This window comes from Melanerpes formicivorus, unplaced genomic scaffold (genome assembly GCF_026170545.1).
Source record: "Melanerpes formicivorus ecotype bairdi unplaced genomic scaffold, bMelFor1.0.p_v2 SCAF_60, whole genome shotgun sequence".
In the NCBI taxonomy this organism is placed as follows: Eukaryota; Metazoa; Chordata; class Aves; order Piciformes; family Picidae; genus Melanerpes; species Melanerpes formicivorus.
In genome coordinates this window covers 2,714,774-2,733,685 of record NW_027142412.1, presented here as the reverse complement: position 1 = coordinate 2,733,685, position 18,912 = coordinate 2,714,774, and the positions used below count along the sequence as shown (strand labels likewise).

Sequence of the window (18,912 nt, the reverse complement as noted above, 5' to 3'; positions counted from 1 at the left end):
CTCTCTCTCTCCCTTCCCTCCTCTCTCTCTCTCCCTTCCCTCCTCTCTCTCTCTTCCTTTCCTCCTCTCTCTCTCTCTCCCTTTCCTTCCTTCCCTCCTCGCTCTCTCCCCCTTTCCTTCCCTCTCTCCCTCTTTCTTTTACTACAACCATACACACAAATCTCTCTCTCTCTATTTTGTTCTCCTCATGGCAAAACTCTGGTGCAACCACCCCAGCCACCCCCAGGAGCAGTCGATCCTGGTGCGAAAATCAGGAAGAATCGATAAGAAATCGGCCCCACAAAGCAAGGACAACACCACAAACCCCTCCTCTCCCTCCCCCTTCTCCCCCCCCCAATGCTCCCCCCTGAGAAAGGCAGGATGGCTTCTGTAAATTTGTACAGTAACATTTCTAACGTTTTCTACACTTGAAGAAAGTTTATTTCTAATTTCAGCTGTCTGACTGGGTGCGAATCGCTGTGACCTGCAGAAGTGGATAGCCATTTGTTCCCCGTGGTTTCTCGTGCAGTGTTTGGTGAGGTGACAGTGTATGAATTATTTATGCCAATAAAAAAAAACCAAAACCACAAAAAAACCCACCCCAAACTACACCAAACAACCCCACCCCCACCCCACCCCACACCTCTGAAACCCTTTGCCACCCTCTGCTCCTTCTCCGTTCCCGCACCGCTCGCTCCCTGTGCTGCATCACCTCCCAGGCGTGGGGTGGGAGGGTTTGTCTGTGCTGAGGGCTGGATCCCCAGGAGCCTCTCAGTGCTCCAGGGATGCTCCCTGCCTTGCTCTGGCATCACCTCCCAGACATAGGGTGGGAGAGTTTGTCTGTGCTGAGGGCTGGATCCCCAGGAACCTCTCAGTGCTCCAGGGATGCTCCCTGCCTTGCTTTAGCATCACTTCCCAGACATGGATTGGGAGAGTTTGTCTGTGCTGAGGGCTGGATCCCCAGGAGCCTCTCAGTGCTCCAGGGATGCTCCCTGCCCTTGCCTTGCTCTGGCATCACCTCCCAGTCATAGTGTGGGAGGATTTGTCTGTGGTGGGGGCTGGACCCTCAAGAGTCTCTCAGTGCTCCAGTGATGCTCCCTGCTCTTGCCTTGCTCTGGCATCACCTCCCAGACATGGGGTGGGAGGGTTTGTCTGTGCTGAGGGCTGGATCCCCAGGACCATCTCAGTGCTCCAGTGATGCTCCCTGCCTTGCTCTAGCATCAATTCCCAGACATGGGGTGGGAGGGTTTGTCTGTGATGGGGTCTGGACCCCCACGAGCCTCTTGTTGCTTCAGGGATGCTCCCTGCCCTTGCCTTGCTCTGGCATCACCTCCCAGTCGTGGGGTGGGAGGGTTTGTCCATGGCAGGGTTTGTCCACGCACCACTCTCCTCCACCAGCCCCCAGGGGCGTCTTGGTGCTCAGGTGATTCCCCCCTGTCCTCACTTTGACCCCAGCATCACATCCTGGCCTTTCGAGGTGGGAGGATTTGGCCCTGGCAGGATCTGGACCACTCTCCTCCATCAGACCCCTGGGAGCTTCTTGGTGCTAAGGTCTGCTCCAAGCACTTCTGAACGCTCCTTTTCCTCTCTTCCCACCACTTCGCCTCGCAGCTTGGCCCCCTGGGGAGGGTAATTCACGGTGAACATTTGGATGGGAGCCACAAGGAGCCGCAGCAGCTGGGAAGATGGGAGTGGAGCAAAGTGCAGGGCAGGCAGCAGATTAATCGCTGCTCGGCAGAGGGGCCGGGCCGGGGGCCGGGCCGGGTGCCGGGGCCGGGGGAGGGACGCTGCTCCCCCTGTGGGGATGGCTGAGCCCGGTGATGAAGCGCTGGAGGCTCCTGGCATCTGCTGCTTTGTTTGTTTGCTTCTCCCATGCTGTTTTGCTGGGGAGCCACCATAAATCTGCATCCCAGCCCGTTGGAGAGCAGCAGCAGCCTTCACTCGCGGGGCAGGCACAGGCAGCACCCGGTGGAGGGAGATGGAGAAGGAAATCACCGAGGATTTGTGTTCCTCCCCCCCCCCCCACCCCCAATCCCTTCTCACTATCTCCCAAGAGCTCGAAAGGTATAATAATGATGGCTCACCATTAATAATCCATGAACACTCAACACTCCTCCTGGTGAGGGCTTTTCATCTTTCAAAGCCTGCAGGAGCTGGTAACCAATTAAACCAGTCACATCCTGGGCAGGGAGAGGTGGTGGGGATGGCTGGCTGAGGGGATTTTCCTTGGAAGGATGGAAAGGGGATGCTGTGATGGGGCATGGATCTCCCAGAGGAGAGAGAAGGAGGGGATTGGGGAGTAAAGTGCCACCACTTGATGCCCTCTCCCTGCCAGAGACTTTGCCACCTCCCCCCAGCTCCCTGGCAGGCCGGATGGGATGCAGCTGTGGTGATGTTCCCATCCCTTGCACAGGTGGCAAGAACCAGGGGCTTCAACCCTGCTGGTGGTTACAATCATGGAATTGTCAGGGCTGGAAGGGACCCCAAGGCTCAGCCAGCTCCAACCCTCCTGCCATGGGCAGGGACACCTCACACCACAGCAGGTTGCTCACAGCCACCTCCAGCCTGGCTGCAAACACCTCCAGGCAGGAGGCTTCCACCACCTCCCTGGGCAGCCTGGGCCAGGCTCTCACCACCCTCCTGGGGAACAACTTCTTCCTCACAGCCAATCTCAATCTCCCCACTTCTAGTTTTGCTCCATCCCCCCCACTCCTATCCCTCCCTGACACCCTCACAAGTCCCTCCCCAGCTTTCCTGCAGCCCCCTGCAGATCCTGGAAGGCCACAATGAGGTCTCCTGGGAGCCTTCTCCTCTCCAGCCTGCACAACCCCAACTCTCTCAGGCTGTCCTCACAGGAGAGCAGCTCCAGCCCTCTGCTCCTCCTCCTGGCCCTTCTCTGGGCACCTTCCAGCACCTCCAGATCTTTCCTGGCTCCAGAACTGGACCCAGGGCTCCAGGTGAGGTCTCAGCAGAGCAGAGCAGAGGGGGAGAATCCCCTCCCTGGCCCTGCTGGCTGTGCTTCTCTTGCTGCAGCCCAGGCTCCCCTGGGATCAGTCTGGAGGCTCCCACCAGTCTGCAGTGTGGCTGGTTGGCACTGGGGTGTGACTGGGCAGGCAGGGCCCTGGTGGTTGCAGGTCTTTGGGGCCAGCTGCTAATTGAAAAGCTGAGCTCCTGCTGTGCCCACCACAGGGATGCTGAGCTCGTTCCTGGCTTGTGGCTAATGAGATGGCAGCACCAGGGTGGGAATAAATGTGCCACATATCCCCACATCCACGGTGCTGGGGGATGAGAGGTGCCTCTGGAGACAGTTCTGCTTGGATGCACAGGGGGGAGTGTGCCTGTGGAGCCCCAGGAGCACACACACCTGTCTGTCATCTCCTTGCTCTGGGTGAATCAGGAGCCATTAATATTTCACAGGAGAAGGATAAAAGCAGGGAGAGAGGAAAAAAGACCTAAACCCCCAGGACACTGCCTCCAGCCCCCCTGATGCCTCTCCTGGGTGAGCCCACAGGACCACAGGGCAAGAATCAGCCAGCCCAGTGCCCTCCCCCCAGCCCAGTGCCCTCCCCCATTCTGTTTCTCTCACCCAGATCAGCCCAGGGGGTTCTCAGAGGGGGTCAGGGCTGCACAGGGTTTGCAGTGCACAAAACCCTCTCTGGATGACCTCAACACTTGCACTGAAGCCCTAACCAGGATGGGGCTGGTGGGTGTCCTGCAACACTGATCCATCCTGTTGGTGCTGGTCCTCCCCAGGCTGGGCACAGCCCTGGCAGGGGCTGGGGCTGTGGCAGTGCCCAACAATGAGGTATTGTTTGGCCACTGTAATTTATGTTTCCTCCCCAGGCTTGCTGGGGCTTTCTCAGGAGCCTCAGTGAGCCCTCACTGCTGGAGCAGGGGCTGGTCCCTTCTGGGGGAGGCCCTGGGAGGGTTGAGCTCCCCAGAGCCACCCCAGTAGAGACTGGGGAGGTCTTGCCTGGGTGATGCACGCATGGGCACAGGCTGGGGGACAAAGCACAGCTCCAGCCCTTTGCTAGGGCTTGTTTAAGCTCGGCAAAGGCTCTCCTGCCCCACGAGCAAGACATGCTGCTCCACTATGGACCTCCTGGAGAGCGTTGTGGGGGCTGGGGAGAGCTGGCAGCTGATACTGCATGGACTCATTGGCCTCTTGTGTGGTGGCCCCCAGCCCTTTAACGGGCTTGTGTCTCTGAGCACAGCTGGTGCCACTTTGCAGAACGACCTGGCTCCTTAGTGGGATTAACACCAGCTGGGGCACGCCAGCGAGCTGCCCAGCTTTCCCCTGGCATTTCCCACCCCCTCCCCTGCTCAGCTGCTGGGGAAGGGGCTGCCCTGGCCCTCGTGGCCCTGCTGTCCCATTGCTCAGCAGGTTTCCTTTCCTCACTTCTATTTTCAGACCGGGACAGAAACCTGAGCCCCTCACTGCTTTTGCTTTGTGCTTGGGGACACGATGTGAGCTCCTCCTGCTTGGCTTCCAGCACAGGACCCTTTCCTCCAGGCAGCTCTGGGAAGGAGCAGCAATTCCCAGGTCCCAGCTTTCTGTCCTAAGCTTTGTACCTGCAGCTTCCTCTGAGGGTTAAAGATCCACAGCAGCACCAGGTAGAAAAAAACCCAACTGGCTGGAGGCTCCCCAGTGCCTCACAGCTCTTCACTGGTTCCTTGATTGGCTGGGACAGGGTGGCCTGGGGGGTGTGAGGGCATCCACCCCCTGCTGGGTGGCCCTCAGGGTGTGGAGATGGGCTCGTGGTGCTGAAGGTCCCCTTGGAAAAATCAGCTCCCAGCTGTGCCTGGGCACGTGGAGAGCTGTGCTCACCCAGGGGGCATTTGGGCAGCTGGCATCAAGAGAGCTGTGGGTGGAGGAGAGGTTGTCCTAGTGGGCATGGGCTGAGCTTTCCAGGCACTTTGGGGTGCCAGGCATTGCCGTGGTGGGCCTCTGGAGGGCATGAGGAAGGCCTTGTGCCCCCTGTCCCAGGGACAGCTATGGGGCAGGGGTGCTCTCTGGTGCCTAATGTCTCCATGTCCTCATTTCCCAACGATGAAGAGAAACATCCCAGCAGCCTGGCTGCTACCAGGTGAGCCTTCAGCCTCTCCTCTCTTCCTTGGAAGAGAGCTCTTCCCACAAGAAGAGCTCATCTGGGTGCTGTTCCCTCCAGCTCCATGGTGAAGGGCAGGGTGAGGGCATCTGGAGGTGCTGGAGCATGTCCAGGGAAGGGCCACAAGGATGAGCAGAGGGCTGGAGCTGCTCTGCTATGAGGACAGACTGAGGGAGTTGGGTTTGTGCTGGCTGGAGAGGAGAAGGCTCTGAGGAGACCTCATTGTGGCCTTCCAGGATCTGCAGGGGGCTCCAAGAAAGCTGGGGAGGGACTTTTGAGGGTGTCAGGGAGGGATAGGACTGGGTGGGATGGAGCAAAACTAGAAGTGGGGAGATTCAGATTGGATGGTCAGCTGTTCCTCTTGTCTGCTGACACTGCACCAAGGCGTTCCCATGGCCTCAGCTACTGCCCTGTGACTGAGGGGGCACAGGAGGGGACAGCCACCTCCAGGCTGCTGGCTGCTGAGTTTAGAGTGGTGCCAGCATGGTGGCCAAGCCCCAGGTTGAGTTTCACTTGCTGCTGGTTATTTTCAGGGCTGCAAATCCCTGATGGTGATGATGCTTGTGACTCTGTGTGTGTGGTGAAGTCACCCTGGGAGCAAGGTGTCCTTCCTCAGCCTGGCCACGCTCCTGCCTCTGCTCTCAGAGGTAGATTGAGGCTGGAGGTTGAAAAGGAATTCTGTACAGTGAGGCTGGTGAGCCACTGGAGCAGGTTGCCCAGGGAGGCTTTGGATGAAGCCTTTCTGGAGGTGTTCAAGGCCAGGCTGGATGAGGCTTTGAGCAACCTGGGCTGCTGGGAGGTGTCCCTGCCCATGGCAGGTGGGGTGGAACTGGATGATCCTTAAAAATCCCTCCCAACCCAACCCAACCCATTCTGTGTTTCTGTTATGATTCTGTGATTATCCAACTTGCATCCTCTGATTTTCAGCTGCTCACTCCATGCAGCTCCTTTTCCAGCATCCTGGGTGCAGCTGGGTCCTTGCCTACCCCTTGCACCAGGAGCTTCCTGCTCAGATTAACCCACAGCATCCTACCACGCAGTGGCTGCTTCCTGCTCCATACCCAGAGCCCAACAAAACCCCAACCTGCTGGGCTCCTTCTGGGTTTGTTTTACACTGACAGCAGTGCATCTGTGCTGGAGGAGCAACTAAACCATGGCTTTGCCAGCTCACAGCATCACAGACTGGTGGGGGTTGGAAGAGACCTCTGGAGATCATCCAGTCCCACCCCCCCCTGCTCCAGCAGGGCACCCACAGCAGCCTGCCCAGCAGCACAATGGCCAGGGGGGGTTGGAAGCTTTCCAGAGAAGGAGACTCCACAACCTCCCTGGGGAGCCTGCTCCAGGCCTCCAGTAGCCTCACACCAAACAAGTTTCACCTCCTGGGTTCCAGTGGTAGTTGTCCCTTGTCCTGTCCCTGGGCACCACTGAGCAGAGTCTGGCCCCAGCCTCTTGCCCTTTAGCTCTTGATGAGCATTGAGGAGAGCCCTGAGGTGATGCTGGCTCAGCCTTGGTTTGCAGCCTGCACACCACGAATCTCACCTGCATCCACAGGGATGTGGGGAGGCTGCAGGCAGCTGCAATATCAGGAAGAGGATGATTTGGGCAGTGGGGATCCCTTGCTCTGTGGCTGGGCAAATCCTCTTGGTGCTTTCCCCCAGGTCCTGTCCCAGGGCTTGGCTCAGGGCAAACCTGCCTTGGGTGCCAGGAGGAAAATGGATTGCTCCATTATCCAGCTCTCTCCCACACCTTAAATACAATGCAGCTGGCAGGAGAGGGGCCCTTGGGTGCTGCTCACCTACACCTTGTGGGTGCAGGTGAGCAACTCAACTCCAACCTCCCAGGGAGCACCTGTGGGGCTTTTTTTCCCCCCTAGGGGAACAATGCTGTGCCTGGACCTGGACCTGGACCCAGTGGTGAGAGACACCAGGGCTGTGCTGGGGCTGCTGTGCTGAGACCCCTGGGTTAGGTCTGTGTGTGCCAGGACTGGCCCAGGAGCTTGGGGCGATGCTGGGAGGGGCTCTAATGTGGGGATGTGTGCTGTGAGCTATGTTTTGGGGTGCCTGTCATGCTTGGTGGGTGGGGGAGGAGAATTTGGGGCTGAGACCCTGGGAAGGTCATGCAGAACTTCTGAAGGGGCAGGTGAAGACTGTTGTTGGAGTCTCAAAACACTTTTTGCTGGTGGAAAGAAGGTGAGGATGGGGCAGAGCTTGCCTTCAAATGCTTGAGAAGCTGTTAAGATAGCAACTGCCCCAGTGAGAGCTGCTGCCTGGCTGGCTGCAGCCCAGGGGCATCCCTCCAGGGCTTCCTCCTGCACTGCTGGGGGGGTCCAAGATGCCTCTAAATGCCTGCAGTTGATCACAACCACAGACAGCAGCACACAGCCCCTTCTTGGGCTTGCCCCTCCTTGTTCCCCTAAGCTGGTCGATGTGCAGGGATGGATCCCAGGATCCAGGGCTGGGAAGCCACAGCTTGGGGTTTACAGGCATGAGCACTGGACAGGGAATGCCTCTGTGGCGAGGTAGCTGCTCCAGAGTCTTTCTCATGGTGCAAAACAGTGGGGACTGGCTCTGACTTTGGGAGAGGAAAATGCCAGGTTAAATAGGTCAAAGCAGGATTGAAGTGGAGAGTTTTGCAGGCAAGTGGTGAGTGATGGAGGACATGCAGGACAATATTCCTGCTCTGGAGAGGTCACCTGGGGATGGGAAGGGCTCGTGTGAAGTATAGCAGGGACCTGAGCTCTAAGTGTTGACAGCAATCAGGGCAGGATGTGACTATTGAGAACTATTTTTATGTTGCAAGGTTTGGGCTCCTTGGGGCTGAGCTGAGGCTGCTGGGCAAGAGCTCCATGTCTGAGCTGGTGCAGTGTGGGGGTCTGGCAAGGGGCTGACACCCTGTCAGGCTGTGCTGCCATTCCATGAGACCTGCCCAGGCTGGAGAATTGGGTGGGGGGGGAACTTCATGAAGTTCAGCCAGGGTCTTGCTCCTGGGGAGCAGCAGCTCCCTGCAGCAGCACAGGTGAGGGGGCACCTGCTGGGAAGCAGCTTCATGAAGAAGGACCTGGGAGTACTGGGGGACAAGAAGCTCCCCATGAGCCAGCAATGTGCTCTCGTGGCCAAGAAACCAAATGGTCCCCTGGGGTGCATGAAGAAGAGCTGTGGCCAGCAGGTCGAGGGAGGTTCTCCTTCCTCTCTACTCTGCCTTAGTGAGCTCACACCTGGAGTCCTGGGTCCAGGTCTGGGCTCCCCAGCTTGAGAGAGACAGAGAACTACTGGAGAGAGCCCAGTGGAGGCTCCAAAGCTGCTGAGGGGCCTGGAGCAGCTCTGTGAGGAGCAAAGGCTGAGAGCCCTGGGGCTGCTGAGCCTGGAGAAGAGCAGCCCCAGAGGGGAGCTGAGCAATGCTCAGCAAGAGACAAAGGGCCAGAGGCTGGGCAGAGACTCTTGTAAGTGGTGCCCAGGGACAGGCCAAGGGGCAGTGGGCACAAACTGGAACTCAGGAGGCTCCATGAAGAGGAGGAGAAACTTTGCTGTGAGGGTGCTGGAGGCCTGGAGCAGGCTGCCCAGAGAGGTTGTGGAGTCTCCTGGTGTGGAGAGCTTCCAAGCCCCCCGGTCCTTGTGCTGCTGGGCAAGCTGCTGTGGGTGCCCTGCTGGAGCAGGGGGTTGGGACTGGATGATCTCCAGAGGTCCCTTCCAAGCCTCACCCTGCTGGGGTTCTTGGGTCACTCCCTGCTTGGGGCTGGAGCGTTCTTGCTTGGGGTTAAATTCCCTTCAATTTCAGAAGGGAATTGCCTCTGTGCCAGCTGAGCTGGGGAACTTCAGGGGCTTTGCAGGAGCTGAACTTGATGCTGAATCAAGGTGCCACTCTCCCATAAGCTGGTTGTATGCTGGAGGGGGTGTTTGGAGAAGACAGGAGGCCACCAGGTGATTATTTCATCTCAGAGCCCTGGTTTAATTAACGCAGCAGCCCTGGGATGCATCCTGATGGTGCAGGCACACCTGAGCTTGCAGCAGCTGGGGGCTGAAGTTGTTGGTGGGGAGCCTGCATGTGCCTCTCTGCTTCCCCTCACTTTGTAGCTGGGGAGAGGGGGGGGAATCAATGCAAACCCCTTCAAAATGCCTGGAAACCTCTGTTAGCTCCTGATCCAGCTGGGGAGGTGAAAAGTTCAAAGCAAGCCCCACTGCTGCATCGAGGGTGAGGGCTCCTTGTCTCTTCTTCTGGACGTGGGTTAAAAAAAACAACCAGCCCAGCTCCTTCCTTGTGGAAAGTTAAGATTCCTTTGGTTGGGGGTACGAGAGCCTTGCTTGCCCTGGCTGTGGGGGTAGAAAGAGCCTCTCCCTGAGCCTGAGGCTTCCTGTGTTCTGCAAGAAGCCTTTTGCAGCGGGGAAGTTCCTCATACCCTGTGCTTGTGTCCTCAGGAAGCAGAGGACAGCAATGAGGCTCTGCTCAATTTTCACTTTCTACTTCCCCTCCCTATTAGTTTGGTGTTTTAAACTCAAACTCGAAGCTTTTCCCTCCCCCTTGCCTTCCTTTCTCCCAACCCCACCGGCTGGCCCGAGGCAGAGGCAGCCCCCACGCCACCAACTGCTTTTAAATCAGCCCAAACCCCACGGCTTGAGCAATTCGGCAGCTTGTAAAGCAGCTTCCACCTGGGGAGGCTAAAAGTTACTGAATAACCAAACTCCTGCGGCTGCCGCCGGGGCACTGCCCGGTGCCCTGCGGGTATTTGGGGCATCCAAACTCCCCCCACCCCACCCCCCACCCTGGGGAGCTTAAGGGGACGATTCCCTGACTGAGGCGATGGGCGCAGTGCTGGGCATGGGCTGGGGAGGGGACGGGGCCACCGGTGGGCCCCGGTGTGTGGGAATGGCACCGTGGGAAAGCAGGCTGGGGCCGCGCAGCCGGCTCGGCACCGCGCACGCAGCCCTCCCGCGGCTCCACCGCCAGCCAAGCCCTTTCTGCTCGGCGCCCAGCAGCTCTCCAGCCCCTCACCTCTCGGATGGCTCCGCAGCTATGGGCTCGGTCTGTGCCTTTTGTTTGCTCTTTCTTTCGGGGCTGAAATCCCACGGGCAAGGGAGGGGGTGGAAGCGGGGCCTCGGCCAAGCGGTGTCTGCAGCGGGGGCGAGCGGGCGAGCTGCCCGGTGGCCGGTTCTCTCCGGGCACCAGTAAGGCTGGGGGTGGCAGGAGAACCTGGGGGACCTGGCTGTGGGGTGGCAGGGAGGTGGGTGGCTCCGCATGGCCGAAGGGGTGTGAATGTCTTTGGCTCCCAAAGCGATTGGGAGGTTTCCAGGTGTGGAAGGAGTGTGGTTTAACTGGGCTGGGATGGTGGCGCCGGCTCTGCCCTCCTGCCCTGCTGGTGCCTTAGCCTGAGAATTACAGAGGGATCGTTCCTTTCCCCCGGCTCTCCGGGTGTTTCACTTGTCCCTTCCCTCGGGCACAAGTTTGGCCTTCGCAGCGGTGAGCTGGGGGCTGGGGCTGCCATTCCAGCGCTTCAGCTGGAGCAGGAGCTCGGCAGCTGCCTCCTGGCTCAGCAGGTTGATAGGTTGTGTGTGTGTGTGCGGTGGGGGGGAGCTGAAGGACCATTTGCTGCACTGAAAGACTTGACAATCCCTCCCGTGTGCATCTTGCTGCTCTTTTAGCTTCTCCTACCCACCGTGGTCCAGCAAGGTTGGACTTGGTGATCCCAAAGGCCTCTTTCTAACTGAAAAGCTTCTTTGGTGCCAAGGTGTCCTCCACCTTGACTAACCAACAGCAAACCACTGGCACACGTCAGCGTGGGTGAAGAGATATGTGGGGTGCAGAGGGGCAGCCATGGGGCTTGGTGAAGGGAGGAGGGGGGGAGGTGGAAAAAAGGCAGGCAAAGGGGAGGGGAAGCACCTCAGCAGCTTCTGCGGGGAGGCGTGTGTGCTCCTTCCTCCAGCAAGGACCTTCATCCTCCGAACTGCGTCGGCACGCAGCTGCTCCGGCTTCCTGGGAAGTCCTATTGATGCCAAAGCAACGCTGGGCTCGGTGGGGGCGGGGGGGAAACGACTGAAGTTATCCCGGGCTGCGTGCGGCTGCAGATGTGGGGTCCTTGCTCCCGCCGCCTTCTCCCTGTGCTGGGTTTTCTTTGGGGGGGTGGGGGGTTGGGAGCCCGTGATCAAAACCTGGAGCCGCCGTCCATCTGCTTCCGACAACCTGAGCGCTCGCTGGCAGCTTCAGAATCCCGAGTGTTGAATTCCTCAATAATTAGCGGGTTTCTTGCTTAAAAAACACCACCACAACCCACCGAACCAACCCCCCAAAACCAACAAACCCCATCTGGGCTTTTGCATGGTGGGAATGAAAAGCCAAGGTGGGTGTGGGAGGGGGGGCAGGTGGATGTTCAGCCCTAGCAACCCAAATCTTGAAATCCTCCATCAGCACCGAAGAGGTGTAATTAAGAAGGAAACAAACGAGCCCAGCTAATCTGTTTTGCTTGTTTGAGCTTAGCAGAGTGCAGAAAACAAACAGAGGCTGAGTGATGAATGAGATTTTATTTATTTGTATTATTTTTGTTTTGTTTTTTTTAAAGGGTTTGGCTTTCTCTGAGCCCTGAGGGTGGGGGGTGGGATACGGGTCAGGAAACTCAGCCGCTCTCCCCCGCGGCTCCGAGGCCCTCCGGACCGTGGCAGCCAAGGCTCTGAGCCACCCTTTGCCCATTTCTTGTTTGAACTGACTGCTCTGCCAAGCCAGCTCCCCTGGATGTCTTCCCAGAGGGATGGGGATGGATTTCCGCGCTGCTGTTCCCTGTGGCTGGGTGGTGGGGGCGGGCATCAAAGCCTCAGCCCTGCAGGTCGCTGTGGAAGTGCCCTTTACTGTGGGCTCCACTGCTGCATCCCTCCTTCAGCTGAGCCCTAGGAGTTTCCACGTGTCCTGGGGAGGATGAGATCCTGCCCGCGGTGACCTCTTGGCGTTGGTGTTTCCGAGGAGTGTTGGTCTTGGTGCGTTGCTCTCGGTGGCAAAAGCCAGGGGGCTGGGCAGCTCCAGTGGAGGGATCCCACAGCATCCCCCCCACGTTCCTCCCCCTCCCACCTGCTGCCTCTTTCAGCCCCACCGCTCCCAGCCATCCCACGAGGGACCTGGGCTCACGTCCCTGCTTGTGAAACCACAATCAGGGGCAGCATTTGGCAGCCCTCTAAGCACCCCGAAGGACTTTGCCACTTGGTTAGAGCAGACCCCGCCGCTGCTGCTGCTGCTTCTCCTCGCCTGGGCATGCCTCGGCTGCCTTCATCTCCCCGCTGCCTGCTCCGAGCCCAGCGGCACAGGCTTGCCGAGCTGCTGGCTGCTCTTGGCCGTGGCAGGGAGGAGGGCTGGCTTGGCTTTGTTTTCTCCGTGCACTCGTTTGCTTTCGGGCTCCGGCGGCGGCATGAGGTGCCAGGAGCAGATGGCAGCCATCGGCCGGGCTTTCTCTCAAACCCCCGTGACTCCTGGCACCGCGCTGGGCAGCGGCTCCCGGTAACCCCCTCGCTCCCACGCTGCTCTCCAGGGAAAGAGCTGGGATTTTTCTGCCTGTTCTTTTCGCTATGTTCTGTCTAAACCCTCTCTTCAGCCCCCCGAGCTGTTTCTCGCGTGGGTTTTGGTGTGATGCCCTGTGCTGAGGGCTGTGCAGGACCTGGCACGGATGGAGGTGGTCTCAGAGGCAGATGGGTCTGAGCTGCTGCCCGTCAGCTGGTGCCAGCAAACACCCTGTTCCCCCAACACCTTCCAGCTAAACCTTCCAAAAAAGGGTTTTAAAATCGAGAAGAGGAGCAACTTGCTTGGTCCTAGGGAGTGCAGGGTGCTGTGGGGAGGAGCAGGGGCTTGGCAGAGCGTGCAGGGTCCTGGGGGGCTGTCAGCCAGTGGGGTCATCCCAGAATGGTTGGCCTGGCCACCCTGAGTTCCTCCCTGACCCTGCTGACACATCTTCCTGGGTTGAACTGGGACACCAAAACATTGCATGGCAGAGGGGATCCCAGTGAGCCCCAAATGTTGCATGGCAGAGGGGATGCTCCCAGTGAGCCCCAAACATTGCATGGCAGGGGGGATGCTCCCAGTGAGCCCCAAATATTGCATGGCAGAGGGGATGCTCCCAGTGAGCCCCAAACATTGCATGGCAGGGGGGATGCTCCCAGTGAGCCCCAAATGTTGCATGGCAGAGGTGATGCTCCCAGTGAGCCCCAAACATTGCATGGCAGGGGGGATGCTCCCAGTGAGCCCCAAACATTGCATGGCAGGGGGGATGCTCTCAGTGTGCTGGTGGTGTCTCTCCTGGTCAGCATTGCCCCAGATCACTCTGGTGCCTCCTTTGCCCCTACTCTCCTGGTCCTGCACCTTTGGCTTGTTTTCAGCCTCCCTGCCAGGCTTGTGCCCGTACTGCTGTCCCGGGCAGCAACCCCTTCCTCACAGCAGGAGGGTGTTGAGCCCCTCTCCCCCCCTACTCACAGCCGTCCCTCCTCACCCTCCCCTCCCAACCACATCCCATCTCCTGCCCCTGGAGAGGCAAGGAAATTGGGAAACGGCCAAAATGAAACAAGTTTTCCCCTCCCCTCCTGGGTGACAATTTCAACTCCGCGGGAGCTCGGTGGCTGCCAGCCAGCTCCTCGGTCCACACCGGTCCCCAGCAACCTCCCCCTCCCCCCGGGATGGGAACACCAGCCCCTTCCTCCCTTCACAACCAGTGCTGGCTGCATTATTATTCTAATTCTGATGTGGGTTTTGGTCATGTTGAGTTTCTTTCTCGGCGAGGAAGAGGCTGGGGCTGGTTCTTGGCAGGCGTCGGGGTCTGCTGGCTGGGCTCAGCAGCGCGGTGACTCTCTCCAAGCACTCACAGCCTCTCTGGATGAGGAAATCGAGCAGCGTGGTGGCAGGCAGCGTCTTCCTCCCCGAGTGAGGTTTTCATTCTCCTCAGTTTGGTTTCAGCTGAAGAAATCTGCCAGGCAGCAGTGCCATTAGCCTGGTCCCGGCGACTTCTATCAATCTGCAGTTGTCTCTTTGCTGATAGTTTTATATTGAACTGCCTGAGATGGGTTCCAAAGAAGAGGGCTGCAATTTAAACTATTAAGTCATTTGGGAGAGCAATTAGTGTTAATCTGGAAACTCCCTGTGTTGCTCCCAAATAAATCAACCCCTCTGTGAGAGCCCTGCTGAAAGAGCCTGGCCTGAGGGAGGTGTGGGGCTCCGGGGGGAGGAGCGGGGAGCTTCCAGTCGGGAAAACAACACAGGGCAAGTGTCTTGCCTGGCAAATTGTGGAATCACAGGCTGCTTTGGGTTGGAAGGGACATCTGAAGGTTGCCTCCTGCAACCTGCCTGCAGTCAGCAGGGACAGCTGCAAGTAGGACAGGTTGCACAGAGCTACAAACAGCCTGACCTGGAATGGTTCTAGGCATGGGGCAGCTCCCACCTCTCTGGGCAGCCTGGCACAGGCTCTCCCCACCCTCAGTGGCAAACATTTCTTCCTTCTCTCTATTCTGAATCTCCCTCTTTAAGTTTCAAGCCATCACCTCTTGCCCTGGCACAACAAGTCCTGCTCAAATGTCTGTCCCCAGCTTTCTGACCAGCCCTCTCAGCACAGGCCCCAAGAAGGTCTCCCTGGAGACTTCTCCAGGCTGAACACGCCCAACCCTCTCAGCCTGGCCTCACAGCAGAGCCCTTCCAGCCCTCCCAGCATTGCTGTGGCCTCCTCTGGCCAACAGGTCCCTGTCTGTGCTGAGGACTTCAGAGCTGGCCCTAGCATTGCAGGTGGGGTCTCAGCAGAGTGGAGCAGAGGGCAGAATCCTCTCCCTCAACCTTGTGGCCACAAAAACTCCAATGCTTTGATGGTGCTGTGATTCAGAGTGTGTTAGAGACTTGTGGGAGCCAGGTTTTGATCCTGGGGTCTGCTAATGTGCTGGGGGTGGGGATGGGACTCCATGCAGCCTCATCTCCAAAGCCTTTCTCTGCCAGCAGCTGTGCCCAGCCCTGTAGTGCTCCCCCAAACGTCTCTGTTTAAGCTGGTGTTGTGGTTTGGCTTCTGACCTCGTCTCTCCTAAGGAAGAAGGATGACAGGGATGGGGACAGGGAGATGAGGGGGAGCAGAGGAAATCCTTCCAGATCCCCACACTGCATGCCCAGCACTAGAAACACTGTGGTCCCATCAGGTGGAGCTGGTAGAGGTGAAGCCTCTTCCTCCTCTGTCTTGTTCTCTGTTGGCTTCTGCTCAAAACCAACCAGCAAAACTGTGTGCAGGTAATCTCTGCACTCCACCTTCCACCCTGCCTCCTGCCTGCACTCTGGGTGTCCTTCCTCAAGTCAGGGCCAGAGGTATTCACTCAGGGCCACCACCCAGCCAAGGTTCAAAGAACTCCAAGGATGACAATCCCATGTCTTTGATCACCTTCATGGACAAAGTTGGTTTTTCCTTCTTCCCTAACAGCAATTCAGCTTTTCTCCTGTCCCAACTTGTGTCATTGCATCTCCTCCTCTCCCTGATGACCTCTTGCTGCCTTCTCACCAGCTGCCACTTAGATCATTGCAGACAGCCATTAGGTCTCTTCTTCCTCTCCTCATTTGGGGTAGACGGAACCCAACCCCTGCAGCCTCCCTTTGTGCTCCAGTCCTTGATCAGGCTGGTGGTCTCCCCTGGGCTTCCTCTACTGTGTTCATGTCTGTCTTACCCTGAGGAGCCCAGAAGTAGAACTGTGAGTACCAAATACAGGGTAATAAGACAGCCCAGCGTGGCAGCTGGCTTTGGCCAAGCTCAGCTATGGTTCTTCTCTCCCAGGATCTCTACTCTGCTCTGGTGAGACCCCACCTGGAGGTCTGTGTCCAGTTCTGGAGCCTCTGTGCCAGGAAGGATCTGGAGGGGCTGGAAAGTGTCCAGAGCAGGGCCATGAGGATGAGCAGAGGGCTGGAGCTGCTCTGCTCTGAGGACAGCCTGAGGGAGTTGGGGTTGTGCAGGCTGGAGAGGAGAAGGCTCCCAGGAGACCTCATTGTGGCCTTCCAGGATCTGCAGGGGGCTCCGAGAAAGCTGGGGAGGGACTTTCCTTTCTTCTCTCTTCTCCTCCCTTTCCCTCTTCTCCTCCCTTTCCCTCTACTCCTCCCTTTCCCTCTTCTCCTCCCTTTCCCTCTACTCCTCCCTTTCCCTCTACTCCTCCCTTTCCCTCTTCTCCTCCCTTTCCCTCTTCTCCTCCCTTTCCCTCTTCTCCTCCCTTTCCCTCTTCTCCTCCCTTTCCCTCTTCTCCTCCCTTTCCCTCTTCTCCTCCCTTTCCCTCTTCTCCTCCCTTTCCCTCTTCTCCTCCCTTTCCCTCTTCTCCTCCCTTTCCCTCTTCTCCTCCCTTTCCCTCTTCTCCTCCCTTTCCCTCTTCTCCTCCCTTTCCCTCTTCTCCTCCCTTTCCCTCTTCTCCTCCCTTTCCCTCTTCTCCTCCCTTTCCCTCTTCTCCTCCCTTTCCCTCTTCTCCTCCCTTTCCCTCTTCTCCTCCCTTTCCCTCTTCTCCTCCCTTTCCCTCTTCTCCTCCCTTTCCCTCTTCTCCTCCCTTTCCCTCTTCTCCTCCCTTTCCCTCTTCTCCTCCCTTTCCCTCTTCTCCTCCCTTTCCCTCTTCTCCTCCCTTTCCCTCTTCTCCTCCCTTTCCCTCTTCTCCTCCCTTTCCCTCTTCTCCTCCCTTTCCCTCTTCTCCTCCCTTTCCCTCTTCTCCTCCCTTTCCCTCTTCTCCTCCCTTTCCCTCTTCTCCTCCCTTTCCCTCTTCTCCTCCCTTTCCCTCTTCTCCTCCCTTTCCCTCTTCTCCTCCCTTTCCCTCTTCTCCTCCCTTTCCCTCTTCTCCTCCCTTTCCCTCTTCTCCTCCTTTCCCCCCCCCTTGTCTAAAACAATTAAGCTTGGCTCAAGCCCTCTGCAATCCATCAATTAATACAAGCTGCAGCAGTAAATTAGAGGGAAACAGGAACAACTATGCTGGGATTAGGTCACTGAAACTATAAACTTTGGACCAAATCAGATTTCCTTGGGAAGGGAAATGGACAGCGGTGATATGTCAAGTTGTGAGATGAGACAGGCTTCAGAGCAACTTTCCAGAGTCTCCTGACTTGGCTGCTGGATGCCAGAACTTCTTCCCCAGGGAAACTTTTGGGTTGCCAGACCCTGTTGCTGCGGAGAACTGCCTGGATGGCCAAACAAACAAACAAGGAGAGGGAGAAAAGGGAAAGGAGGGAAGGGGGAGAGGCTGTGTGGCTGCTTTGGGCAGGGGGGTTTATCAAACTGTGCTGTCAGTGAGGTTAAGCCCCATATGGAACCAGAGGATGCTGTTGCTTGGAGAAGACCTTTAAGATCAGCTGGAATCCAGGGAGTTCCACCTCGACATGAGGAGAAACTTCTGTGGTGTGAGGGTGCTGGAGGCCTGGAGCAGGCTGCCCAGAGAGGTTGTGGAGTCTCCTGCTCTGGAGGGCTTCCAAACCCACCTGGATGCATTCCTGGGACCTGCCCTGCTTTGGCAGGGGAGGGTTGGACTGGATGATCTCTGGAGGTCCCTTCCAACCCATAATGTCCTGTGATTGTGTGATTACCAAGGCAATGCTGCAGAGTACCTTACTCCATCACACATCTGCTACAGGTAGCTTGTGCCACCCCAGCCACTGCAGGGTGCAGTCCTGGAGACATCCAGGTGCCCCACAGTCCCCCTGGGACCTGCCTTGGGTGACTCTGCTCTTTCAGGGGGGAGGGTTGGACCAGATGATCTCCAAAGATCCTTTCCAACCTCCACCACTGCAGTGTGATTCTGCCAGAGCCTGCTGGGTTCCTTCTCCAGTGAGGAGTGGGAGCACTGGAAGTTGTTGGAGCTCACCACAGCCCCACCCCCAGGCAAGCCTCTCCTCTCTGACACAAAGAGCCCAGAGTGTTGGTTCCCACCTTTGATGCTCCAAAGGAGCTGGAGTGGCTGAGAAGCATCATTAGTGCTGGAGGAAATAAAAGGCCACCTCAGGTTGTTGTTTCAAGACCGAGCACAGCATCCCTATCCCTGCAGCTCCCACGCTGTTCCAGCTCCACCAGCAGATGTGGAGATCATTAGCAAGACTTTTACTGGAGGTGAAGAGCTGTGGTGGCCTTCACATCGCTGCTAACAAAGCTGCGTGGGCAGGGGTTAAGTGCTGGGGGTCAGATAGGAGCAGCAAGAGGAGCTTTGTGCTCACAGGGGAAGAGGGATGCTCCTGCAAGCAGGCTGTGGAGGCTCCATGGGTTTTGCATGACCAGCTTGGAGGACAAAGGAGAGGGTGAAGAGAGAGGCAGTGGGAAGAGAAGGGGGAGGGACGATGCAGAGCTGAGAGCAGGAGAAGTTCTGCTGGTGCAGGCAGCAGGTAATTCACTTTGCAGCCTCTCCCTGAAGCCAGGAGCTGAGCAAGAGGCCAAAGGGACAAGGTGTTTATGTAGCTAATGAGAACATCTGGCCTGCCACCACCCCTGCTGGAGGCAGCAGCCCAGGAGGGTGCAGACTGCCACCGACCTCACGTCACTGGGAATGTGAGTAAGGAGGTGGGGAGACAGCTGACGTCTGTCCAGCAGTCTGTCTGTCCTGGGTGCCAGCAGCGAGGTGCTGAAGATGGTGAGGGAAAGGGACTGCCTTGTGCCTTGCTGGAGCAGCAGGGCAAGGATGCTCCTGATCCCTCAGTGCAGGAGCTGCTGTGTACCAATCCTTTGGGCAGGAGTTTCATCTCCTCTCATCTCATAGGAAGGTTGGGTTGGAAGGGACACCTCCCACCAGCCCAGGTTGCTCAGGGCCTCATCTAACCTGGCCTTGAACACCTCCAAGGAGGGGGCAGCCCCCAACCTCCCTGAGCAACCTGTGCCAGTGTCTCACCACCCTCACTG

General features: G+C 57.8%; 1 protein-coding gene across 1 annotated transcript in view; it reads left to right on the top strand.

The window, feature by feature from the left end:
* The first annotated feature begins 4,526 nt into the window (after positions 1 to 4,526).
* Positions 4,527 to 18,912, top strand: part of NOS1 (nitric oxide synthase 1) — a 99,819-nt gene continuing 85,433 nt past the window's right edge. Inside the window, exon 1 of the mRNA XM_068161802.1 lies at positions 4,527 to 4,593. The gene's annotated coding sequence lies outside the window, so the exon portion shown is untranslated. The remainder of the gene's footprint in view (positions 4,594 to 18,912) is intronic.